Genomic DNA, 27,517 nt, shown 5'->3' on the forward strand with positions numbered 1-27,517 from the left:
ACTAATTACAGCCTACTGTAAGCTGAAAAACTGAAGAACAGGACAACGCAAGAGAAAGTAACCCCCAGCGAATATTTCATGTATGTAACTGATGAAGGGCATGGCATTACAAACCGTTAGCATAAATGGTGGTCTAAAAGATCAGATGCATCAGAGAAAATAAACACATTCCAAACGGTCACACAGGTGAAGGTCTCAACACATACCAGTGTGACTGTGTGTGCACGTCACTAAAAATGGAACCGAAAAAAAGTGGCAGCATTTAAGGTGAGCAGTTTGCAGGACAAGGAAAGGGGCGGAGCATGCAGTACCTTAGGAACATAGGAAGCTGTCTCATCCTGGGTCGGTTTGCATGTCACGATAAGCCACACTGAAAACAAGCCATGGTGGGTTGGTTAATTGCTCGCTAAGCTGCACTGCTGCTGACAGGCGCTCACCAGCTTCCTATGGTTGGTTTTCCCCTTCCTCCTCCTGCCAACTCCCAGCACAAATCCCAGGATCCCTTGTGGCACAACCTGTCTATTCTCCTGCTCTGATAAGAACCCCCCCCCCCCCACACACACATACTTTTCTTGTCTTGTGAAGCACCTGCTTTGACATATATATGCCATATCTTCGGAGCAGGGTTGGGGGGCTTACCTACTTTTTTGGATGAGATAGCTGAGGGTTTTATTACTTTAAAAAACCTCCTTGGCTGTTCCTTGCAGCCCATTCCTCTTCCTAGCACAGCTATGCCTGTATGCGTGATAGACTTACATCTGGGTGCATGTGTTTGCCCCCAATGTGGGACCATGCCGTTTCAGATGGGGGGAATTTAAGCGTTGCCGTTTCCTATTTTCATGCTGAAATTCCCCTCCTGACCATGGGGGTGTATGTGTGATGGTTAAGAAAAGGGGGGAAATGAGACATTAACCACCCTGTGCATGCTGATTGGATGCTGGCTGATTTGCAGTTATCCTCGCTGGGCATGGCTTCTTGTTTCATCCAAACCCTTAGAGAATGACTTGTTGAGGTGGTTAACAAACCACCCAGAATCCATGGCCTGTTGTAGGGTTTTGGAGTAGTTTATTAAACCACCCCAAGAAGCCACCCTTGATGAGTATGGCCAACACGGGAAGCCACAGGGGTTTGGATTAGCAACCTGGCACCCACAATTGCCACAACCCACCATGGGGGTGCAGTGATCATGCAAACCAGGTCAGTGACTAGCAGCTGATCTCCTGGGTTTCAAAGCTGGGACCTTCTGCATGCAAAGCAGGTGCTCTACAACTAAGCTACACCCCTTCCCATCTTCTAGAAGCTGATTTGGTAGTGCATAAGAACAGTAGCTAAGGGTACCTTTGAAAGGAAAGGAGCCTCTCGTGCAGGCACTGAGTCATTACTGACTCTTGGAGGGACGCCAGCTTTCACTGACGTTTTCTTGGCAGGCGTTATAGCGGAGTGGTTCGCCGTTGCCTTCCCCAGCCATTATTACCTTTCCCCCAGCTAACTGGGTACTCATTTTACCGACCTTGGGAGGATGGACGGCTGAGTCGACCTGTGCCGGCTGCCTGAAACCAGCTTCCGCTGGGATCGAACTCAGGCCATGGGGAGAGTTTCGGCTGCAGAAACTGCTGCTTTACTGCTCTGCGCTACACGAGGCTCCTAAGGGTACCTTTAGCTCCTTTTTTTTCTTTTTTCTTTTAGATAAGTTGTCTTGATTGCACAGAGAATAAGTTGGTGAGGTCAAGTTGCCAAGGTCCCTCATTTGAATGTATCATACTTCAGGCTCATACTTTAAGCTTGTAATTGCTATATTACATTCACATAAGGAAATATTTCTTCCTGCCTTGAACTTTAGAAATGTGAGAGCCTTTATAAAAATGATTTTTTTAAAAATAAATTTAAAAAACGGGCCTATTTTCATGTACGCTCTGTTGTTTGTACTGGCGAGTGACTTCTTAACATTCTGTACAGCTTTCCTTCATTGCAGCTCATTGCCCCTGCCTTGCTGCCGCTTCCACACAATAGGATCATATTTACAGCAAAAGTCACAGCTGTCCCTCACAAAATGAAATTAGGTTTGATTTTGTGTCATGACAATGCTCATTAGTGCCATCTAGTCTGGAAGGGCACTATCAGATAGTTGGTGGCAGATCCATCCATCATTGCAAAGTCTGGCCGAGGGTGTGAGGAACAGCAAGGCTTTCTCTGGCCTCCTTGCCAATATTTGGTGTACCCAGGACATGTGAAGCAGACTCTCACTTGTGTGTTTTGTGGAACCAGGGGTGTCATTACAGATGTCGGTGGAGGGAGAAGCGGTTGCAGGAAGGTTCCAAGACTTGCTGTTGGATATAGTCAAGATTAAAACGTTACAGCATCTGCATACTCGATCAATCAATCAATCAATCAATCAATCAATCAATCCAAAGTTTATTGTACTAGCCAAAGGTCATGACAAATACATCAAAAGAAAGCATCCATCCATATATACAGTAATACAAATACCTCGAAATTACACAGATAACTTGAAATTTATCATAACTAAAACTAGGGCTGTGCTCCACTTCGCATCAGAGCGTAGAAGGAATAGTGAGGCGGCCTGATTCCCCTCCGACAAAAGCGGAGACGAAGCAGGTAGGGGGGGGCTGCGGATCGAGGTGAAGAGGATCGAGACCAAGCGGATCCTTCGCCTTGACCCAGAGCTTTGAAAAAAAAGGTAAGTGGGGGCTTACCTGGCGCTGCTGCAGTCCGTGCGGCGACGGTGGCAGAGCCAGGTAAGGGGGCAGAGGGAGGGGGCTTACCTGCCTCCGTTGCAGTCCGGTGGCGGCTTCAACTGAGGCTGAGGCTCAAACTAGAAGATCAGGCCACAACCGTGGTCTGCCCTTCCGTTTTGAGCCTCGGCCTCAGGTGAAGCCGCTGCCGGAACGCGACGGACGCAGGTAAGGGGGGAGGAGGGAGGGGGCCTTACCTGGCAGCAGTGGTGCAGTCCATGTGACTGCGGAGCCAAGTAAGGGGGCAGGGGGAAAGGGTCTTACCTGAGTCCGTCATGTTCTGGCAGCAGCTTCAACTGAGCCCAAGGACTCAAACTGGAAGACCAGGCTGCACTATTTCAGACCTCGGGCTCAGTTGAAGCAGCCGCCGGACTGCGACAGATGCAAGTAAGGGGGGAGGAGGGAGGGGGGCCTTACCTGGAGCCGGCACCGCTGCTGCGGAGCTCCAATTTGGAGCTGGAGCTCCGCAGCGGAGCGGCCAGTAGACGGATCGACGTGGGGCGAAGCAGGCCCAACCCAGAATTTGCGGATTGGGTGCGGAGCGGATCGCGGGGGGGAGGGGTCCATGCACAGCCCTAACGAAAACTCAGCTTTCACTCAGCAGTCTGAATCTCCATGGCAGTTTATGGCAATTATGGCCTGGTTCAGACAACACGCTAAACCACGCTGCATTAAGGTCAATGCATTCCGTTAACCATTTTGTGGTTAAGCAGCGTGGTTCAGCGTATTGTCTGAATGGGGCCTTTGTCTAATTCTCTCTTCCTTATCTTTTTTGCTGCCAGTGCAAACAAAGCCACTTTGTGTGTCACATAACTGTTGGTAGCACGCAGAAGAAAAAGAACTGTTTCTGCAAGGGCATTCCTATATCCATTTGTTAACAAGGGTTTCAGGAACCTCTCTCTCTTGGGTCCCGATACAGAGGGCAAATTAACATGTAGTGAACAATGTCTTCCACTTGATGTTGGCCACAGATGCATCTGCAGACTCTAAGGGTACTTGTGGGGCTTCAGGTTTCTATAACTAGGATGGGGGGGGTAGGTTGCAATCACCTCAGAGACAACAAATAAATATTTCACAATGTTTAGTTGGCTTAAGAATACTTGGTGAATAATAACGTAAGATTTTGAAGAATGACTGAATAAAAAAATTGCTTCCAAACATGTTTAGAGACCAAAAACAGAGGGTTTTTTTTCTGAGCAAGCCCAGGAGCAGTTCCTCAGGAAGGCAGCTATAAGAAAGGCACAGCTAACGGCCTCTGACAAGCTATGGTTTGGCTTTCCTGCTTGGTGTGTGGAGCCTGGATCAATGGCTTGGAAAAATTTCTTCTCGCTGTCATCAGCTGTGCCTTCCAGGCCTCTTACATGGTGGTTGAGCAAACGCATAATTTCCATCTTGTCACCTCTTTCTAGTCCCCGCCATTTTGTGCTGACAGGCTCAGAGAGAAAGAGACAGAGAATCACCAGACTAGCAGATTGCGAAGACCATCCGGTCTGCCCAGATTAAGATGTGGTTTTTAATGAAAACAGCCCAGTAAATCCAGTATTTCCAGTTAAAAGCATTTCACATAAGGGGGGGGGGCTAGATGGACCAAAAGCCCTGGATGGCAACATAATCTGGTCATATACTAAACTTCCTCCCTACCATCAAAATGAATATGAATTGCAATGGATTTGCCTCCATGACAGTAGGTCATTATGGGCCATTTCAAGTATTGATAAGAGCCCCCACGTGGTTAGGACAGTTAAACATTCCTCCAGCCGTGCGGGAGCTGCTCACTGCGCATGGCCTACACATGTCTGGGAGAGTGCCTAAAGGGGGGCTATGTTCTCCTCAGTGGAGGCTGGTGGCTCCCATGTCAGTGGGGTGGCGAATCCGCTCTGGGTTTCAGACAGATCCAGTCTGAACTCTAAAGGAGCTTTCCAGAACCTAAAGCAGCTGGATCTGACCGAAACCCAGAGCAGATTCACTGCCCCACTGACATCGGAGCTACCAGCCTCTGCTGATGTTCACCCTGGTTTGCCTTCAGATAGTATCAACCTGGGGTGCTTCTAGACGAGGCTTTTATTGTGCCACTTGCCTCATTCATGGAGCAGGGGAGGGGGATGTCCACAAATTGGATGTCCCCCTCCTGTGTTTTCCTGCTCCTTGTTCCATCTTCTTTCTTACCACAGAAAGTGTGTTAAGGAGGGAAAGGCAGGAGAGCCGCACAGGGTCTTTCGATTGGTAGCCTTAGGAGCCCTCTGACTGGAAGCAACCCTGGATTCTAGCCTCTAAGAGCAGCTTCACACTTTACATAATAACACTACACAGAGGGCGCAGCAGTGTTACGCTGGAGTTTTCTACAGGAGACACAGCAAGTGTGAACAAGAGGCATGCAGCCTTCAACACCTTGCCTCTCTCTCTCTCTCTCTCTCTCTCTCTCTCTCTCTCTCTCTGTGTGTGTGTGTGTGTGTGTGTGTGTGTGTGTACTCCTCACAACAAGTTTTATCCTGTGTGATTGGAGAAGGACTCTCCAGAATTCAGCACCAAACCTCAGTTCTACTTATGCTTTCCAGTAAGCCAGTGGAAGGACACAGAGGCTGCTGCACTCTCTGCAGCAAAGGTGGGGAACCTCTTTCAGCTCAAGGGCTAAATCCATTCTCGAGGGCTGCATTCTTGTGGTGGATGGGTGGGGCCAGAGGCAAAGGGGATGGGGCCAAAGCTGAAGGGGGTGGGGCATCATTACAGAACACCAGCATATTATAGCTTGAGGTTCTTACTGCCAGTAATTAATCGCTAGGAGAGACATTTCAATCTTTTAGTATGGGGGGGGTGTACAAAAGGAGGGAAACAACCAAACGATTGGTGGTTAGGAGAAAGGGGGTGGCACCAGGAGATGGGGGCAAGGCCATCTGCAGAAGCCCAAAGGGCCTGATTGGGACCCCAGGAGGGCCGAATTTGGCCCTGGGGCCTGAGGTTCCTGATCCCTGCTCTCAAGCAAACTAAGCAACATTCATTGCAAAGAAGAGTTCCAAAAGCATTTCATTTTCCACACATCTAACATAGCCTTAAAAAAAAAAAAAGCTTGCTAAATGGATGGTATTCGTTTCATTGATGCTTCCCTCTTCCTCTGAGGTGTTCAGAACAGATTACATCTGGTCCCCAGGTGTTCCACCATGCAGGTTTTTTTTTAAAAGCAAACTTTTAAAAAGTGGGTCCTGTGACAGTGTTGCCTGAATAGATGTGGGGGCACCCCCATCCCCGCCCAAGCCACACACATTATTTCTCTTTCACCACTGGACAGATTATTACCAACACTAGTAGCACCTTAAACTTAAAGACAGATTGTCAGGGCCATATGGATACCCAGGAAGGATGGCAAACCAAGAGAAGTACAGCACTGGTGGTCACCTACAGCCCCCAATTGAAACCTCTGCAACAGATCATCCATGAACTCCAACCCAGCATCAGCACAGACACTTCTCTCTCACAAGCCTTGGGAGGCAGAGCAGTCCTGGCCTCCAGACCACCTCCCAACCTGAAGCGGATGGTAACCAGCAACAGGACACAGGACAGAGACACATGCAATAGACCCAAGTGCTAACTCTGCCCCCACATCTATTCAGGCAACACTGTCACAGGACCCACAACATCAGTCACACCATCAAGCACTCTTTCATCTGCATCCTTACATAATTTATGTTACATGCCATCCCTGACTTTGTCTTTTGTTAAGTTCTTAATAAACACATACGCGTAACACGAAAACGTGTCTTATTTTTTTTTCACCATTTTTTTCAACTGCACATTATCAGATGCCCAACTGCACATTTTTTCCCCAACTGCGCATTTTGTGTCCAACTGCACGCTAAAAACAAACGAACCACCAGCCACCACGCATGCAGGTTACAGAGCCAGACCTGCTCAGCTTCAGCAGTCTCATCAGGCTTCAGAATATTCTCTGAGTCATCCTGGGAGCCCAAACGTGGAGCAATAATAAGCAGTTCAAACTATGAAACTACTACCCATGAAATATAGGGAACACACTTCTATATAAACTGAAATACCCTTCGTGAACAAGACAAAATGAAAATTTCCCCAAAAATAAAAATGAAAATGCTATATAGGAGGAAATCTTTATACTTCTTGTCCAGTTTTTCCAGCATGTCTGATCATGGGCACATCTCTGTACTTGTTAGCTCATTTGCTGTCACTATTAATCAGACATTTGCCTTTTATGTTGAGGCAAACAAGACTGCATTTAGAACTATGCTAACTGATTAATTTTTGGTAAATGAACATTCCATTGATTTCCTTAATTTGATGCATCAATCATTTAAGTCCTCATTCAAGTAAGTGGCCAGGGAGAGACTTCCCTCTTCCCACCTCAGAGCCACGATTAGGGATCTTTGAGATTGGCGTAATCAGTCTTGACAGACTTGAACCACCACCCTGTTCGGCTGAACAGCAAGATCTGATGTGGAAGCAAGGCAAAGTTCTTGATCACTGTGCCTTGGAAAAGGAACATATTTGAGTGAATTGGACAAATGAATGGAGGGTAGATGGAACTGGAAGGTTATTGGTAGTTCTGAGTCAGTGTTTGCTACATAGTGAATGTGGCTTAATTAGACTCAGAGATTCCAAAGACACTTCAAGCCAAGTCACAGGACCATCAGCCCGCATCAGCCTGAAGAGAATCCATTGTGTCTTATGGATGGCAGCAGGCTGAACCAGTCATTTGAGATAAACATGTTGTATCAGCCCAACCCATCAACGCAACACTGTTTTCAACAGCAGCTAACTAGATGTTCCCAGAAGCTCATAGGATGAGCACAAAGTGATGTACCTCTCTACATCATTGATCAGAAGATGATTAGATGACTCTCAAGGGTGTGATAGAGGTCCACCACTTCTATTACCATGTTTCTTCAATTCTAAGACGGACTTTCTCCCCACCCCCATATAAACATCTCTAAAAACGGGGTGCCTCTTAGAATCGTGGGTGTGTCTTAGGGTTTTTTTTTCTGTTGGTGGTACTGAAATTAGTGTGCTTCTTACGATCGATGGCGTCTTACAATCGAAGAAATACAGTAGTTCATACTTGATAATGGCCCCTCTGCGAGCACCTTGGGAGCACATAGGAGGCTGTCAAGCTTGCCGCTCATATGGAGATGCTGTTTATATGAATGGACACCTCCATGCAGTAGTTGTATACCTGGCTCCCATGGTGTGACAACACTGGCAGCAGAAAGGTGGCTCCAATGTCAGTGGGGCTGTGTATCCCCTCTGGGTGTCAATCAGAACTCTAAAGGAACTATTCAAGGCACTGAACCTTATTCCCAAAATAAGTTGGATATCTTCTTTGGAGTTCTTAATGGTTCAGACTGAAACCCAGAGCAGATTCACAGCCCCAGTGACATCAGGGCCACCAGCCTCCACTGGTGGCAGCCCTTTCTTGACTCATCATGATAGCATTCACAGTGGCCACACATATGGCAATAGCCAATGGTACTCCTACACAGAGTAGGCCCACTGAAGTGAATGGGTCTAGTCTACGTAGGACTACCATTCGATACTGCCCTTACAGCCCACCTGCCTCATGACACTGCTGCATTTTATCTCTTCTAATGTTTTGAATTAATTATTTTATATTGTTCTGGTTTTATACTGTAATTATATATTACAGTATTGGCAGGGACTCAGGGAGAAGGACCCCTGTGGATGATCTTAAGGTCTGGGCAGGTACATATGGGAGGAGGCGTTCCTTCAAATAAACTGGCCCCAAGCTGTTTAGGCCTTTGTATGTTAGTTCCGGCACTAGGAAAATACCCACATAGGGACCACTACCAAAGGTAAAGCAGCTCTAGGATCTTCTGAATAGATGGAGCTTGCACTGGTTGAAAAAAATGTTGGCAACTATTGTAAGATTTGTGTTTGACTGACTTAACCAGATACAAGTACAGACTGTTTGGATTGGCTAAAAAGCTTAAAGGAAAAACAAGGGCGCACACACAGTCCTAAAACATCCTTATTTATTTATTGTTAATGGTATCGAAAGCAGATCACTACCTTGCCACAGGTACTGGAGGCCACAGGGGTGTTTTCTGTGTTTCACGGTCAATGATGTTAAACATTTGGCATGGCTACAGCTCCTGAGTGGAGCACACAGAAACCCGTCAATGTCTTGGCAACCCATCTCTTTGGACCTGGAGCAGACTGTAAAAAATTATGTGTATAACTTATAAGGTGAATGGAAGGAAAAGGACATGAAGGGGATGTTTTCAGCAGTCTAGCTAAGTGCTTTAATGAAATATGGTGAGAGAGAATTTTGGGGGAAATAAAATGCATGATGGGCCCCAAGCCAGATTCAAACAAAAATAGAAAGGGAAGGAAGAGGAGGAGCGCTGTCTGTTCTCTACCCTTGCTGGGTTAATGTCTCAGTCTGGCCCTTGAAGACAGGCAGCGGAGTGACGCTTTCCTTAAAAACATGATTTAATACATTAACTTCTAAAAGGAAAAAAAAAGTTTCAACAGAATGGAACAATATCTGTGGGGGTGCGAGAGAAGATGGAGCCAATCCAGCTATGAACACACCAAACCTAAGCGAGGCATTAATTCTGCCAATAACCTGTTTTGCAGAGAAGATAAGAGCTGTTGTGGCGGTGTTGGTGGTGAAATAAATCTAAAGGCCCTGTTTCTCCTCCTGGACATGTAATTGATGCTATCACCAATTTCTTAGCAGAGTTCTGTGTGCACAAAATTATGCTGAATTATGGAGCGTGGGCGGAATCCATGAGCTCAGCTAGGGTGAGCATATATGGAAACCAAAACAGAGGACACCCAGTGTGTGTGGGGGAACCAGGAAAGCAGCTTTCTGGGGCCTTCGGAAAGCACGTCATTACCCCCGCCACCTTAAAGGCCCCAATTGGAGCAGAGGAGGGCAAGTGGGAAAGCGTGATTTCCGGGGCCTCTGGAAAATGTGTCAGTCTCCTGCCACACTAATGGCGGCCACCATTAACGTGGTGAGGGGGAATGATGCACTTTCTGGAGGCCCCGGAAAGTGCGCTTTCCCCTCCTCTGCTCTAATCAGGGCCTTAAAGCCCCCAATTGGAGGGGAAAGCATGTCATTCCTGCTCCCTCCCCACTGCTCCAATCGGGGCCTTTCTATAATGTCCAGGAATGACACGCTTTCCTCTTTAAGGTCCTGATTGGAGCAGTGGGGGAAAGGACATGCCTCCAGAAAGCACATCATTCACCCCTGCCATGCTAATGGTGACCTTAGAGGGGAAAGAGTGTCATTACAGGAGATTATAGAAATTTACAGAAAATCCCCCCTGACACCCAGGATAGAACAAAACCCAGGACAAATCCTGGGAAATCCTGACAGTTGGTCACCCTAGCAGCATCTATTTGCTTGCAGGGGGCCTAATCCTGCTAGATATACACATGCATGTGACGCTTTGATGGGTAAGGGCATCTTTTCCTATCAACTCAACCATTTTCAATGGAGGCAATGAACAGAGATGGTCCACCCATTGAACATATGGGATTTTTGAGACAAGGCACCAAGTAGCCTGGTTCTGCCATTGCAGCTGCTACTGTTTGCCCTAGGCCCTGGACCTCTGTCTTTGATCAGCTATTTCACACCATATGTCAATCCCACACCTCCACTTTCTTCTTTCTCCAGTTTTAGGCATTTCTTCAGTGGCTTTATTATTTGTGCCTCCCTCAGAATCCACCCTCACCGCCTTGAAGAGGCCTTCTTTGCTCTTTGAAAGCCACATGGACCCGTGTTTCATTCTCAGACTCCATTTGATATACAGTAATTAATATTGATTCAATTGGAGCCAGCTAGCAGAATGATGACAAATAGGCTAATAATAACAGGTTCGATCTCCAATGAGTGGAGCAAGATGGGAAAAGAATGGGGAACAGACTTTAAATTTTGTTTTTCTACCAGAGGTCAATTTTGGACTTGTTTGGGGGGAAGAAGATGATCAAAAACAAAAGGATGATGGTCAAAACAAAAAAGAGGAAATGACTATTTTCCCAGGGGGCTGGGACTCTTGGAAATAAGAATTTGCATTCATACAAAGCTAGGGTGACCATATGAAAAGGAGGACAGGGCTCCTGTATCTTTAACAGTTGTATAGAAAAGGGAATTTCAGCAGGTGCCATTTGTATGCATGCAGCACCTGGGGAAATGCCGTCTTCATCACAACAGTTAAAGCTGCAGGAGCCCTGCGTAGCGTGACCAGATACAAAAGGGGGCAGGGCTCCTGCAACTAACTGTTGTGATGAAGAGGGAATTTTACCAGGTGTCACATGCATACAAATGACATCTGCTGAAATTCCCTTTTCAATACAACTGTTAAAGATACAAGTGCCCTGTCCTCCTTTCCGTATGGTCACTCTATACAAAGCTTTGAAGATGCGGAGTTTATCTTATTGTGCCTTCCTTGCATCCCCTCTCAGGTAGAGTGGCCTTTGCCTTGCGAGTCTAATACAAATCCAGAGGTGGACTCTTTGTACTTAGCCCAGGGCATTCAGAAATCCTGGCTTGGCTCAAGGAATGGATCCACCATAAACACTACAATGCCTAACAATATAATTAGCAGGGAGACTGTAGGAGGCAGAGCCATGGTTTATTTATTTATTTTATTTATTTAAGGATTTTTATGCCGCCATTCAGCCAAAAAAGGCTCTCACGGTGGCTTACAAAAGTATTTCTTGACAGTCCCTGCCCACAGGCTTACAATCTAAAAGACATGACACAAAAGGAAAGGGGATTGGGAGGGAGGAGGAGGAGGGGGGGAAAGGAAAGCAAATTCAGGCACTACAATCTTAGTTGCAAAGTTCAGCAGTTACAGATGACAGCAGGAGGGAGGGGGCTCTCAGCTGGAGCTGGACCCAGGCACGGTGGAGAGGTGCCTGGCTGCTGCTTCCTCCCTCACTGGTGGCCTCTGCAGTGACAGTTGGTAGCAGGAGGGAGGGGGCTCTCAGCTGGAGCTGGACCCAGGCACGATGGAGAGGTGCCTGGCTGCTGCTTCCTCCCTCACTGGTGGCCTCTGCAGAGGTTCACATCCCTCCCTAAAGCTACCTCCACATCTTTCACTCAAAGCAGTTTAGGGCCCAATCTTACACGTTTAAAAAGAAAAACGTCCTACAGCACAGCTGGCTGGGAAATGTCAGAAGTTGTAGGACTTTTTTTCTGCCTAAACATGCATAAGATGGCACCCTTAGATAGTTTATAGCAGAAGCGAATACTCTGAAGAACTTTTGGAGAGAGCAAGAAAGGAGTGTCACAGTAGTTATGGGCCCCGTATGGGATAACATTTCCCCTCACGTTATCATCAGCAGTTTATGAGCAACTACTGTCATTAAAAATAACAAGGGCCTGGCAGCCCTGCTAATTCTATTATCTAGCATCAGGCTTCAACAACTCACCAGCAAAATAGCCCAGATGAGAAATCTCTTGAAAATGTTCTGTGGTTGCTGATGATACATTTGGATAATCTTCCCTGCCTGAAAAATCAGAAAAATAAAGGCGGTGGGGAGAGAATGCATCGTGAAAATAAAAACAACCAGCAGGTCAGCTGCGATAGTTTCTCAACAATATGATTTACTTTCACCTTAGGCCATAGCTAGATGGGGCTTTATCCTGGGGCAATTCCCCCAGGATTGGCCCTGTGCGTTCACATGATGCACAGGGGATCCTGGGATCAGGGAGGGATGATCCCTCCCTTGTCCCAGGATATGGCCCTACACTTTAGGCCTGCTTTTTCCACAGTCTCAGGATGATCCCGAGACCGCGGAAAGTGTGGCCCAACAACACAGTTTGTCCCGGCTCCTTGCGGTTGCTCGCGAGGAGCTGGGACCCGAGCACAGGGCACAGAGCTCTGCGCCCATTGGGGGTGGGGTGGGGGGAGTGGGAAATTATTATTTTTTAAAAAAAAAAACACTTAACTTTTGCGCACGAATGCTCGTGTGCTGCTTCCTCTTTTAAAAACAAAACAAAATGCTGGGCACGACGTCCGCCCCCCCCTCTGAGGTAGTCGCGCGCCATGTATAAACAGAGGGGGAGATCTCGCAATAAAAATATCATGAGATCTTCACCCCTCCGTCGCATTAGACTGGTAGGTCTAGCTAAGGCCTTAGACTAGGGTGACCATATGAAAAGGAGGACAGGGCTCCTGTATCTTTAACAGTTGTCTTGAAAAGGAAATTTCAGCAGGTGTCATTTGTATATATGGGGAACCTGGGGTAATTTCCTCTTCATCACAACAGTTAAAGCTGCAGGTGCCCTGCCCTCTTTTAAATCTGGTCACTCTAGTATAGCTCCTGCAGCTTTACCTGTTGTGATGAAGAGGGGATTTCACCAGCTTCTCCATATATACAAATGACACCTGCTGAAATGTCCTTTTCTATGCAACTGTTAAAGATACAGGAGCCCTGTCCTCCTTTTCATATGGTCACCCTACCTTAGACTCTGAAAGGAAGGCTAGCTGGCTTCTAAAGGAGTGTCACAGGGCAGGCTGAACACATCTTGCCTTCCTGCACAGACAAAAGCAGGCAGGGAGGAAAGCATTGTGGAGGAGGAAGGCTGGGGAGTTTTCTAAGCAGCAGGCACAGTCTTATTATTATTATTATTATTATTATTATTATTATTATTATTATTATTTATTTATATAGCACCTTCAATGTACATGGTGCTGTACAGAGTAAAACAGTAAATAGCAAGACCCTGCCGCATAGGCTTACAATCTAATAAAATCATAGTAGAACAATAAGGAGGGGAAGAGAATGCAAACAGGCACAGGGTAGTGTAAAACTAACAGTATAAAGTCCGAACAACATCAAGTTTTAAAAGCTTTAGGAAAAAGAAAAGTTTTTAGCTGAGCTTTAAAAGCCTTCTGGTCCTCTGATGCCAATGCCATCTTTCAGCTCACAGATGGGTGGCTAAAGGAGAACAGGACTTAGGGAGCAGGGAAGCAGCGCTGACAGAGGACTGAATGAAAGAAAACTAGATGATGTTCAGGAGAGGTGAAAAGAAAAACACACACACATCTCGATCTGCAACTATTGTCCTCTGTGAAGGCATGTCATAGCTCATCTTTCCCCAGTGTGGTGCTCTCCAAATGTATTGGATTACAGCTCCCATAATGCCTAGCCAGCTGCTGGCTGGGGGTTATGGCATTGTAGTCCAACACATCTGGAAGGCACCACACTGGGGAAGGCTGCCCAAGCTGAGCAGATCCACTTTCCCTCACTTTCAGTGTATCAGGCTCTCGATAAGAAGCAAATATAGAGTGAATAAATCTGAACATAATCAATTGTCTCAAAATAGTTTATGAGTCTTTCTACACAAGGCTTTTATTGTGCACTCATGATTATTCACGTAGTTGGCAGGTCCTTTACATGATGTCACCCTCCTCCAGGACTTCTCCTTTGCTGTGCAACCATTATCACATTTTTTTTCTTCCTAACAAGGAAAGTCTGATATTATTTAGAAACTAATATAAAGCCCATGTTGCCATGAGCACTAGTAGTCCTGATTGCCCTCCTCCATCTCCTTCCCCCTCCCCACTGGTGTCAACAGCCTAGCCATGTGACTGTGCTTGGGGTTCACCTTCATGCCACACTGATGGGCCAAACAGGGTTGTCCATCATCCCCCTGGTGGAGGGACTGCCCTACCTGTTTGGTGTGGAGGTAATTAATTACTATTAAAGCTCAAACTCTGAACTTTTTCAAACTTTCACTTCTTTTTTTGGCATGTCTACACTGCTCAAGCTGAAATTTAAAACAAAGATGAGAAAAATCAGTCTGATAGACCATGAGTAATAAGCCTTGCACTGCAGTTTTCTCATAAAAGATGGTGGAATGAGAGTCTCCTGTAATTGTACAATTCCACTATACCACAGCACCATCTAGTGGTTATATAATGAAATATCTAGAAAGGCAGAGAAAGAACACCCACCCACACACCCAAAAACGCTCGTGTAAAGGAGGTGATCTTAATACCGCAAAGAATCAGTAAGCAAAGAGTTTGGTAAAGTGATAAAAGCCTCATGTAGAAAAGCCCTATATTTGTTGGGCCTCCTTAGCAGAAAAACATAAAAACAAAAAACCTCAGAGAGGCTTGTGATGCAGACCAAGAATAAGAAGAATTCTATGGCTCTCTCTTCATTCAGATACTTAGCAACTCCCAAGTGAAATTGCAAGGGAAACAAAAACTCTTGACTATCCTCTTAGTGTAATCTCTTCCCAGGATCCAATTCCTCATTCCAGGCATGGTCTCCAGATACACTTCAAAACTGCACTGTCATCACCTAGGATTATGAGAGATTCTGTCAGCCTGAGACCTGACGCAGGGATAAGTTGTGTAGTGAGAACCCCCTTTGTGGAGAAAGCTATTTTCATTGAAATCACACTTGGTGGAAGAATGTGTCTGTGGCAATTTTCCATAACATGTCTTGGGAAGGAAGCCCGACAGGAAAATAATAAACAGAAATCTTTGCCTGAAACATTTCCAGCTGGGACCAACTATTAGAGCAAACAGAATACCTTAAGCCAACTCAGGCATCAATATCCATTATTATCATCTTTACTTGTATTCATTCAACAATGTATGAGGCTAGAAATATTGTATAGTCAACATTACATGTTGGGTAATCAGTGCTGAGCGAGCAATAATATAGATGCATGTGTGGACTGATGCATAGACAAAACACTTCTCTTTGTTTCTCACACCTTTGCTTCAAGCACAAGACGGAAAGTAGGGCTTCACTATCTCTTCCTATCTTAATTCTTATTTGAATAATCTGAGGTTGTTTGGGGATATGCAGTGAGGAGGAACAGCCAGGGAACTTATCGAAGAGTGTGTTCAGTAGTTGCTGGGGAGGGGAGGCAGTCATCCGACCCTAGGGAACCCCTTCAGCCTCATCGTGCTTGCCACTTTCAGGTGAATTCACTTCTGGCATGATATTTCTCCATTCCCATTTTTAAAATGGCCTATAAGGAATTGACCAGAGGCCTGACTCTTTATGCTATCGAAGTGGAAATCTGCAGAAAAGGTCCCAAGAGCTTTGCAAGATGTGCTCCTCATACTAGCATGTAGCACTTTGGGTATTACAAGGCACACATTTTTTAGGCTATTTCCGCCTGCTTCCACACGTAAGTATTAAAAGCTCAAGTGGGAAATGTAATACCAAAAGTGGCCCTGATGCGTTTTATTGAGATTAAGAGCCAATCTCTATGTTACGCTCATCATGTAGCATGTAGCTGAAAATTAGCTTTTCATTTACTCTAGTATAAGCGTGAATTATTCTGATTCAGATCAGGAGCACTGCACACTGGTAGGGAAGTATATTAACCTGTCTCCCCACGCTATTTTTCTCATCCAACCCCACAGGGGTTTGAAAAGAAGAAAAGTCTTCATTGACATTAATAGCTTTTCTCTCTTTTTTAAACCCCCCCCCCCAATGGTGGGGTCAGGAAAAAATAGTGTGATCCCCTTCTGGGGGGGATCTACACTACTACTTTTAAAGCACTTTAAAGCGCTTTGAAAACGTTTTGAAACCTGTATATGCAGTGTGTCCTGGGCCCCAACAGTTGTCAAAACTGTTATAAAGCGCTTTAAAGCAGTAGTGTAGATCCCCCCCTGGTCTCCATCCAAATTGGGGCTATTCAAGCTTACACTAGAGGAAAAGAAAGCTAACCTTCAGCTACCTGCTGCATGCAGCTACCTGCTGCATGTTCCATGGTTAGCATAATGTGTAGGTGGCACTCTGTGGCACGGAGGACTTGGGGTCAGCTTCGGCTGATCCTCCAGCTATGGCCTTTCCTGGACAGGGACAACCTAGCCACAGTAGTGCATGCCCTGGTAACTTCCCACTTAGACTATTGCAATGCACTCTACGTGGGGCTGCCCTTGAAGAGACGCGGAAGTTGCAGCTAGTGCAAAATGCAGCAGCTAGACTGCTGGCGGGTACATCTTACAGAGACCACATAACACTTAAAGGAACTGCACTGACTGCCTATATGCTGCCTATACACTTCCGGTCGAAATTCAAGGTGTTGGTAATGACGTTTAAAGCCCTAAACGGCTTGGGACCTCGATACTTGAGAGAGCGCCTCTCCTTATATATGCCTGCCCGAGACCTTAGATCTGTTGGAGGAGCCCTTCTCCGCATCCCACCAATGCAACGTATATGCTGTAAAGGAAGAACGCCCAGCAACCAGCTGGCTTCTCGACTGGATTTAGCACGGATCCCCAGGCACAGACACTCACGGCTCACACAAAATGAGGTTTAAGACCATTTATTAGGAAAAGGGTAGGAATACATGGGATTAGCAGAATAAAACTATAAAAGCATGCATATATATATGTAAGAACCCAGAGCAAGCAAGCTAAAAACTAAAACTACAATTCATACGTCACCCAGACCGAACTCAGCCAACACCCCCCTGTTCCCTTCACAGGGATGTCTTTATACTATTCTTTTCACTCCTTCCCCCCTCCCTTCAGCTTTGATGCATGGAGTTGCTTCACACCTCTGCCCGGGATGGTTAATCACTCAAGGACACAAGACAGTTACAATCAGCTTGGCTCCAGTCGTCTCCCCCATACAGCTCCCTGGTTCTTATCTCCCTTCCTATGGAACCATAAAATTCACAAATTAAAAGACATGCCAGTCCCAAGGTCCAGTTAACCCTCACCCTACCCTTACATACGCTATGTTGGGACAAGGGAGAGGGCTTTCTCTGTGGTGGCACCCCGACTGTGGAATGCCCTCCCCTTGGAGGCCCGACTGGCGCCAACATTGATTGCATTTCGATGCCAAGTAAAAACATGGCTTTTTAACAAAGCCTTTGATGGTTAAACTCACTGGCACATTGTTTTAACTGTTTTAACTGCTTTTACTGCTTTTCAATTATATATTGTCATCATCATAAGTTTAATGTGCTAGCCGAAGGCCATGACAAATACATCCATTGAAAAGCATACAACTATAAAAGTACACAATAATTTCAAATAACCAAGCGAACCATACTGACAACCTTAAATTTACTCTGACTAAAGCTCTCTCTATTGTTTTAACTTGGATCATGGTTTAATTTGTTTTTAACTGTGTATATTTATTGTTTTATACTGTATGCTTTTATCTGTAAGCCGCTCTGAGATCTTAATGATATAGGGCGGGATATAAATGTTTTAAATAATAAATAGGTGGGATCCAAATTAGGACCCAACTGAAAGAAGGTTGAGGCTAAAGTATTAGGATCCTGAAGGTATGAAAGGATATCTAATTTGGTCAAATGCTTGAGATTTGTCACCTAAGCTACCATCTTGGCTCAGAAATCAGGATTTTTTTCCTCCCTGAATGTGTGAATTTCAGATTATTTGTGAAGGGTGGGAATTCAACAATATATCTTGACAGTCTAATTTTGTGATACTGAGCCATCTGACCTCCTATCAAAATCTCTTAAAACCCAATGGCACTCCAGAATCAGGCATAAACATTCCATCAATAGTTTTTACTTAACTTGTTAATGTACCATTGCTAGCGACTGATTCTTTTCCCATGCTGAAACGTGCTCTTTATAGCTCTGGAGCAAAATACTTGAAAGAGCCTTTAATGAGAAAAAGAATAGTATCGATTACCTAGGACCCATCAATTCAATACTTTAGGAAATCAGAAAAAAGAAAGTCCTTTATTCAGTATCTGGTCGTATTTAACGTGACTGTCACAATGACTAATCACTGAATTTATAAGCCTTACGTCTTCGTGTTCCCTTCATTTATTTATTTTTAATTCAGTTTTTCAGGTGAAGCAGAGGACTCTGTGAAGAACAGATTCAAAATTAAACGTCAGGGCTTTTAAGTACAGTTTTAGAAAATTCAAAAACCAAAAACTCTGTTCGGCAACAAGCGTCAGGTTGAATCCTTCAAAACAGAAGGGCCAAGAATTCTTTGAAGAAGGAGGGGTGAACACAAAGCCATAGCTCATCCCTGTCCTGGCATCCCTAAGCCAGGTATCACCTCAGTAATGAACTCAGCGTTTGGCTTTAAGCAAGCCACTGCCCCCTTTGAGGACTCTCCTCCCCCTTTGATATGGAGATTATAACCAGGCCTATCATCAGTGCTTCACACACACACACACACACACACACACACAAAAGGCTCACCATTTTTATTGATGTCTGCCTTGAGCCCTCTCTTCTGGGTGTCAAGGAGCCACCATTTCTATTTCCCATAGCGTCCCTGAAGTAGCATCACTTTGGGGACATGTGGGAAATCAAAATGGTGGCTCCACACAATCCATCCAATGCTGATTGCAGTTCTGCAACTTGCCACTGCCTCCAGAGGTGGCCACTTATGAATTGCCCAAAGAGAGGGCAAAAAATGACACTGGTGTGCATTAAATGTGTCCATGCTAATTTATATGTATAGTTGCAGATTTTAAAATAATCCTTATAACTTAAATAGAAATACCGTATATCTCACCATAGTGTGGTAGATGGTGATCAGTTGACCTGTGTGCCTGCCTGTTCAGTCTGCTGCCCAGGTGCTGTGGATGGGCAACTTCAAAGCCCAGCTTGTCCTTCTGATGGTTCTTTACCTTTATAACAGTCTTGGACTGGACAGCTCTTCAAACAGAGGATGCTTTCAAAATAGAGGACAGTCCTCTGGCAGACCTTCAAATAGAAGATATTTCTCTGTAAACTTATATACACCAGTTGCTGGAGGGAGGCTGCTGTTGCACCATATCCTGGTTGTGGGTTCCTGGTCGACAGCTGATTGGCCCCCCAATTATGGAATGCTCTCCCCGATGAGGCTCGCCTGGCACCAACATTGTTATCCTTTCGGCACCAGGTTAAGACTTTTCTCTTCTCCCAGGCATTTAACAGCATTTAACAACATATGCTGAGTTTGTTTGCTTTTAACGGACCCCAGAATAGCTGTTTTTATAAGGATACAGTGTTTTCTATGCTTTTTATGTTTTTAAACTTTGTACATTTGTTTTAATGTTCACTGTTTTTAACTTTTGTAAACCACCCAGAGACCTTCGGCTATGGGGCAGTATATAAATGCAAATAAATAAATAAATAAATAAATACTGTGTGAATGGAGTGCTGGACTAGATGGAACCTTTGTCTGATCCAGCGTGGCTCTTCTTATTCTTAAACAAGGATGCACAGTACCACCAGGTAAGGTCGCCAGAGCCCACCAAAATAGGAGGAGGCCCACCTGAGGACACTGTGCCAAGGGCCCTGTCAAAACTGGAGCCACCTTGATAACAAGCCTCTCTTCCGTGGTTATTGTAAGAAATACTGAGACGGTGGGCTTGTTCAGACAACATGCTAAGCCATAATGTTTAGCTCAAAATGCTTAACCACCGTGACTTAGCATGTCATCTAAACAGGGTCAATGCCATTCATGTGGATGATGATGATGATGATGAAGATGAAGATGAAAGCTAAAATACAATGAGTTCCAGCAGAAGTGAGTCCACAAAATACTCCGTCTCAAAGTATGAGACAAAAAGTATGAAATTTTATGGGGTCCGCCAAAGTTCCACAGGTTATGATTAGGCCTGTTCAAAAAGTCATGGCATTTCTCCCTCTCTCAAATTGTTCTTTCCTTTGATGCACTGAACCAGGTGGGGGAGGGAGCTCACATTAGCAGTGGGTAGCCTTAAAAACAAAATGGAAAGAGGGTTGAGAATTTGGCAAACTTTTTCTCCAAGAAGAAATAGCCAGACATAAGACATACATGAAAAATAAGATGTTCTCCTGTTGGCCTTCAGCATCTTCAGTGCAACATATAGGACAGAAAGAAGCCATCAATTGGAAGATGTTAGGACAACTTTCCCCATCCTGCTTCTGTCTGGGAATGACGGGAGCTTCCAGTGGAACATATCTGGAGGGCATTAGTCTGGAGAGGGCCGTTAGGATGATAACCAAATCTGTGCACAAAGAATATCACAGGAAGGATCTTGCATCTTCTTTAGCAACAAATGTGCATTTTCTTTCCACAACCTTAGGGAACCCTGGAACTCCACAGACTATTCACATGAATGCAAATTTGTGTGGATGAACCAGTTGAGTGAACTGGCCACCATACACTCAAATCACCAGTCTGCCCACAATGAACTGTGTGGATGCCTGTCAGGCGAGATTCATGCACTGCTCTCCCCTGCTTCCCTATTAAACTTCGGCAGCACAGGTGAAGGCATCATCATCAACTCCTGCTGGTCTTGTGCCCTCCAATGCTTGTAAAGGTCAGCATCCCCCCCCCCCATAGCTATTGGGGTGGGTGGGTGATGATGGGTAAGAAAGTATCAACAGGAAACTGAAGCAGCCACGAGTCATTGCAAATAGGCTTGTTAATGTCGTGGTGCTGAGAGACACTTTGTAGCCACCTGCCCTTCTAAGAAAGTCCAGGCAACACCTGGTAGGTGATGCCCCATGACTGACACCAAACAGACTTCACAGTGGCATGAATAATTGTCCCCAGTGGGAAATGCCATTTAGCACTTGGCTGCTACACAAAACTGCAGCACAGAGCAATTAAGCAAGACCCAGAATTTTTGAAACAAATAAACAACGATGAAAAAGGAATTGGACTGGCCAGTTGAAAGCCTGTGGGAATATCCAGTTTATACTGGCCTCCATGCCCACCCACACATAGAGCTTAATGGGAGAGATTCATAACAACTACTCCTGCCATGCCATTATACACACACACACACACACACACACACACACACACACACACATTTTAGAAGGGACATCTAGTTTGGGCAGGCATGTTATGGTGTGTGTGCGTGCATGCGTGCGCACCTGCTCAAAGTTTGCTACAATGCCTCATGGCCTGCAGAGAACAGAGAGCCATAAATTTCCTCTGAATGAGGATCATTTATTTTCTGCATTTCTTCCATTTTCTGAAAGATCGTAACATTCAGGGGTATTAGCAGGGCAAGGGAACACCTGCAGTGACGGGGTGGGTGGGTGGGAAGTAGTTAACACCAAGCTCACAGCAAGAGCCTGAGATGTTAAGTCTGAAATTACTGTTTGAAATGTGTGGTTTTTCAAATAAATAAATAAATAAACTACTGTGAAGGTCTGAGTGTGTCTGTTCTCGGTAACATCTGCTTTAGATGTCCTCATATTTAGAATTGAATTTATCTCTACACATTTTGGTTCAGGCTATCCTGATTAACCATTTAAAGCTGGGGGAGGGGTCCCCAACGTGGTACCTGTGGGTACCAAGGTGCCCGCAGACATCTTCCTTGGCACCTGCCAGGCTTCCTGACCCTCCTGATCTTTAAAATTTGTTTTAGATTTTAAAACCTGGTTGACATGCTGGCATGCTGTAAAGGGAAGCACCAGCCACCAAATCCATCTTTATTTTCAGTAATGCCACATGGTCCCTAAGACCATTCTTAGAAAATAAAAGTGGTGGGCAGTTGCAGCCTGGCACTTTATTTTGAAGCTTCCCCAACCATTGAGGGGCAAAATAGGTAATCTGGGGTCATAGGGCATATTCAGGGGTGCTGCTAAAGGAGTGTTTTGCCCATGCATGTGTGTGTATTGCCTCAATTTAAGGATGCTGTTAGCATTTTGGCTGTGTGTGTGTGTGTGTGTGTGTGTGTGTGTGTGTGTGTGTGTGTGTATTTTGCCTAGGGAGGGTTGTTTTGTTTTTCATGGGTGGGTGTTTTGCCTGAATGTATTTTTGAGCATCTGGTTTGCCTTCTATTAAATGGATTGTGCATTGTGGGAGCAAACATATGATCTGATATTTAGGGCACAGACCCCACCTCTGCCATGTTTCTGAGCTTGACCAGTTTGCCGCCTGTGAAGTGGTTGTCAGGTGAGAAATTTTAAAGAGCGGGTTGTTGTTTTTTGTTTGTTTGTTTGTTTTTTGGAGCTTAGGTTTTTGTGCAAGTCACTCTTCCCCCACCCTGAGCCTTACCAGTTTGTCTTCAAGAAATGTTTTGTGACTGGCCACGCCCCTATGACACCCATGTTATGAGAGCACCCATGACACACTCTCAACTTTCCAAAAGTGCCCACTGGCCCCAAAAGGTTGTGGATCCTTCCATTAGAGCAATTGCTTCACAATCCATCTGTTTCCACAGGGGTCTAGGAGCCACAGAAGGTCCTCTCAAGTTCAGTGAAACTTCCATTTGTGGGTACTTAAGATTGTAGCCTCCTGGTTCTGAGGACCAATTCACCCATACATCTTTGCCATTCATTGACTACTGCGTCAAGTGATGGCTTCTTCCAATCACCACGGGTAGAATTTTCATTAGCACCCATTAATGTCAATTCAAAACACAATTGTTTTCCATGAAGACCATTGACACATTCAGCTGAAAAGCTATCCCATGATAAGCCATCATGTGACGCACATGCATCTGTGTGTTGGCCGCCATGAAATCCCACAGGGTGCTCACAAGTAGGGTGTGTGTGCTTTGCCTCGGTTTTGAACCTAGTGTTGAGTGGACTTGGGGAGTGCTCGCCTTGTGAGTGCTTGCCCCGCTGCTGTTGGCCGGAAACTGGACCTTGCATGGCTTGCAAGTGTTCAGTACCCTCTCTGTGTGCACTTTTTGGAGCCTCTCAGAAGTGTGCAATTCCCCTGGCCAGAAGAAATGTACACTTTCCAGAGACTCCAGAAAGTGCACTTTCCCCGGCCCCACTGCTCCAATTGGGGTCTTAAAGGCTCTCTTAATGCAAGATACCGTCGCATTAATAGGGCCTTTAAGGCACCAATTGGAGGAGAGGAAGGGAAAACACACTTTCCACCACATTAATGGCAGCCACCATTAGAGTGGCAGGGAGAATTGTGCACTTTCCGTAGGCTCTGGAAAATTTATTTATTTATTTATTAAATGTATATAACGCCCCATAGCCGAAGCTCTCTGGGCAGTTTGCAAAAGTTAAAAACAGTGGACATTAAAAAGTATACAGAATTTAAAACCTTCAAAAATACAAAAACAACAGTATAAAACAGTATCCATTTTAAACAACAACAGTTCTGGGGTCCATTAAAAAACAAACAAACTCAGCATATGTTGTTAAATGCTGTTAAATGCCTGGGAGAAGAGGTCTTGACCTGGCGCCGAAAAGATAACAATGTTGGCGCCAGGCAAGCCTCATCAGGATCATTCCATAATTGGGGGGCCACCACTGAAAAGGCCCTCTCCCTTGTTGCTGTCCACCAAGCTGCATTTCCCCCTTCTCTGCTCCAAGGGGGCCTTAAAGGCACTCAATGCAAGGGTAAACTTTTACCCTTGTGTTAAGAGGGCCTTTAAGGCCCCCCAATGGAGCAGGGAGGGGGGAGAGGTGCACTTTGTGGCCACCATTAATGCAGCAGGGGGAAAGGGGCAAAAGGCATGATCCAGGAAGCCAGGGTTGACCCACGCCCAAGCACTTGTGGGGGCTCACAAACATTCAGGCACGGGTCCGCCCTCATGCCAGGCGTGTCTGGTTGGGTTTGCAATGGCCGGACAAGGGGGCATCTGCTGCCCTCACAGACCCAACTGGACACTCACAACATCCCTATCTGAACCCTGAATTCGAGTCAAGGAGGGCTGATTTGTTCCAAAGCAGCCAAAGTGCTTTGGGTTGATTCAACCCGATGGCTGACTGCTACCCCCCACCTCCCCGCAGGACTTACCTGAAGGCTTCGTGTGTACCAGTGAGCTGCCCATCCGCCAGAAGAGTCACTCTAGACTGCCATAGATCTACTGTTGCAAACTACAACAGTAGATTTATGGCAGGGTAGAGCGACTCTCTTGGAGGAACGGTGGCAGGTTCAGGGGGTGAGCAGGTGTGAAGGAGAGTCGTATGGACTCCTGGTCGGAAACCGCAATGGCTGGTCTGCTTAAGATTTGGAACCAAATCTGAAGTGGGCCAGGGTGTTACCAAGGGCCGGTTTGGAAGCTCTGAATCAGCCTCCAAGATGAATCGGTACAGCTGTGCACAGCCCTACTCACAAGTGCCTTGCTTGCTACACTTGAGAATGACAGGTTGATCACCCCAATCTGAAGGCTTTACTTACCAGACGGTGTTGGCCCAAACTGTTTTGATGCCTGAAGTGGAAAATTCAACTGGGAAACTCAACTGAAGGAAAGTTTTGCAAGAACTATGTGCTTATGTATTCCAATGTGGCATGTTCCTGTGATCTTCCTAGCTGTGCTCCGTGGATACAACAATTTCTCACTCTGCCACCCTGAATGATGCCCTAAATTCCACCTACTGCCACACATTGCTTCATGGTATTACCACATTTGTTTCATGAGCCAAATATAGTCAAAGAGTGACTGTGAATAATGTAATGTTGCATAATTAAAACGTTAATCATCAGTCAGTGGCATCTTTAAACCACAAATGCTGATTGGAGGTTCAATGTAAGACAGCAAAACCACTTAAGGATTTTAATATATTAAGCGATATAGAAGTATTATAAATAAATAAATAAATAAATAAATAAATAAATAAATAAAGCAAAAAGCAAAAACAGATTTTAATAGGCTCTTTAAAACCTTTTACTATGCATACTAGCATATGCTTGAAGCTCAACTGACGTCTGCAAGTATGGGTGAACATGGCCGCCTGCATACATTCTTGCCTGAACAAACAAAAAGGTAGCTGCAGCCATGTTGTAAAGTGTGGTCAAGTCCTGAATTCAGTTTGCAAAGTCCTAAACATCTGTACTTCTTGTCACTTTCACCACCAAAGGCTTCATGAAGAAAGCAGAAATTTCAAATCAGTTATGGACAAAGCGCTCAGCGAAGAATTGGAGTCCGACTTCAATAACCATTCCCACATGTGACTTTTCCAGAATTCATGTATCTATGAAATCCCAGCTCAAACTCATGAGAACAGATGCCTCTATAAGAGTTCCAATATTTCTTTCTTTTGCTTGAGTGACCCAAATAGCACGTCATCACTTCTGGTTTTCAGTGATGACGTGCTACTTAGGTCACTCAAGCAAAAGAACAAGACCTTCAGTGTAGTAAGCCCTGCTGTGGGTGGCCTTCAGGGTTATGGTACCAGGGATACTGGAGAAATTCGAGACGTATCAAAATGAGTTCAGGTTTCTAATAATTCGACCTGTGTAATCCACTGAGGCCATGTGGAGTCCACAGACTTTCAGAATTATTTATTTATTTTACTTTCCCAAAATGTACGCAAATTTATTCACAGAAAAATAAGGAAGTTTTTCTTGAGACATATGCCATGCTGTAAAAAATACATGGGGAAAAGTTGAATGGAATGGGGGATAATATGCTAAACGTTACATACTACAATAAATTATGTTAATTGTTGCAAATGCTCTTATGGAATTATTTATGCATTTTCCCACATAATGGGGGCGGCGGCAGAGAATTCAAATCCATCTGTGAACAGACACTGGGACGAAACAAAGCCCAGTCCACGAAACACACACAGGACAGATTTCACAAAATCCAGAATCCTCATAGGGTACCCTGTATGGAAGGAGGTTGTCCCACTCTGAGCCCAATACTTGTCCACAATTTTCCAGTCTTGGAGAAAGGCAAATAACAATGTGGCAGTTTTTTCTAGCAGGAACCATGTTGGTGGTAGAGATGCATAGCATCTAGGTTGCTTGGTGTCGAGGCCGATACTCAGGGTGCCTTATTTTGTCCAAGACTGATACCAAGTATTGCACCATAGGCACTGTATAATTCAGCTTTCACCAACCTGGTGCTTTCCAGATGTGTTGGACTACATACTGGCTGGGGAATGCTGGCCATTGTAGTCTGGAGGGCACTGGGTTGGGGAAAGATGTGTACAGGCTAACACAAAACAGACACCTTTAATCGGTGACCTAGTTTTCCCTGAATTGGCAAACCCATGTCTGGGCTGCACCATTTCGGACTGCAGCTCCCATGACTGAACGCTCATTTTCCCTGCACATGAAAATTAGCATGTTCAAGCAAGTTGTAGTAAAGGGCTAGCCTTCTCCGTGACAGACTTATTTGCCATGAACAAGAGATTTTTCTTGTTATTTTGGTTCTAAGAAGGAGCATTTAATAATATGAAACTTTTCCTGTAGTCTTAAAGCTGTTTGTTCATAATACTTCTATTCTGCTTAATATATTAAAATCCCTAAGCAGTTTACATTAAATTACAACATATCAATATAGAAAGAAGATAACAATAAAAAAAGAACAGTTAAGCACAATGAAAAACATATTTCCATAATACCCTATTTCTTCGATTCTAAGACGCACTTTTCCCCCCATATAAACATCTCTAAAAATGGAGTGCGTCTTAGAATCGCAGGTGTGTCTTAGGTTTTTTTTTCTGTTGGTGGTACTGAAAGTAGTGTCTTACAATCGATGGTGTCTTACAATCGAAGAAATATGGTAATAAAGCAGGGGAATAACAGAGTCACTTGCATGTCAGGGAAATCTGTGTGAACAGGTGTGTTTCCAAGTTGCATTTAAAAGTTGTTAAGAACTCCCAATTCTGGGAGCTTAACATATACTCAACCATCCTGAAAGCATTATAATTGCTTTATTGTTGCCTAATCCAATTTGTATGGGTTTTTAGTAGTAGTAGTAGTAGTAGTAGTAGTAGTAGTAGTAACTGAATGGTTCCTGATGCATCTTGGATTTTTACACCTGCCATTGTCAGGATGACTACAGATGGAGGAAAGCTAGAAATAAATTGTAAATCTGGGTCATATACCATCAGGGTCATTCACCATACGGGTCATATTTGCATCTGATGAAGTCCCATGATC

The sequence above is a fragment of the Elgaria multicarinata genome, chromosome 8, assembly GCF_023053635.1.
Source record: "Elgaria multicarinata webbii isolate HBS135686 ecotype San Diego chromosome 8, rElgMul1.1.pri, whole genome shotgun sequence".
Taxonomy (NCBI): Eukaryota; Metazoa; Chordata; class Lepidosauria; order Squamata; family Anguidae; genus Elgaria; species Elgaria multicarinata.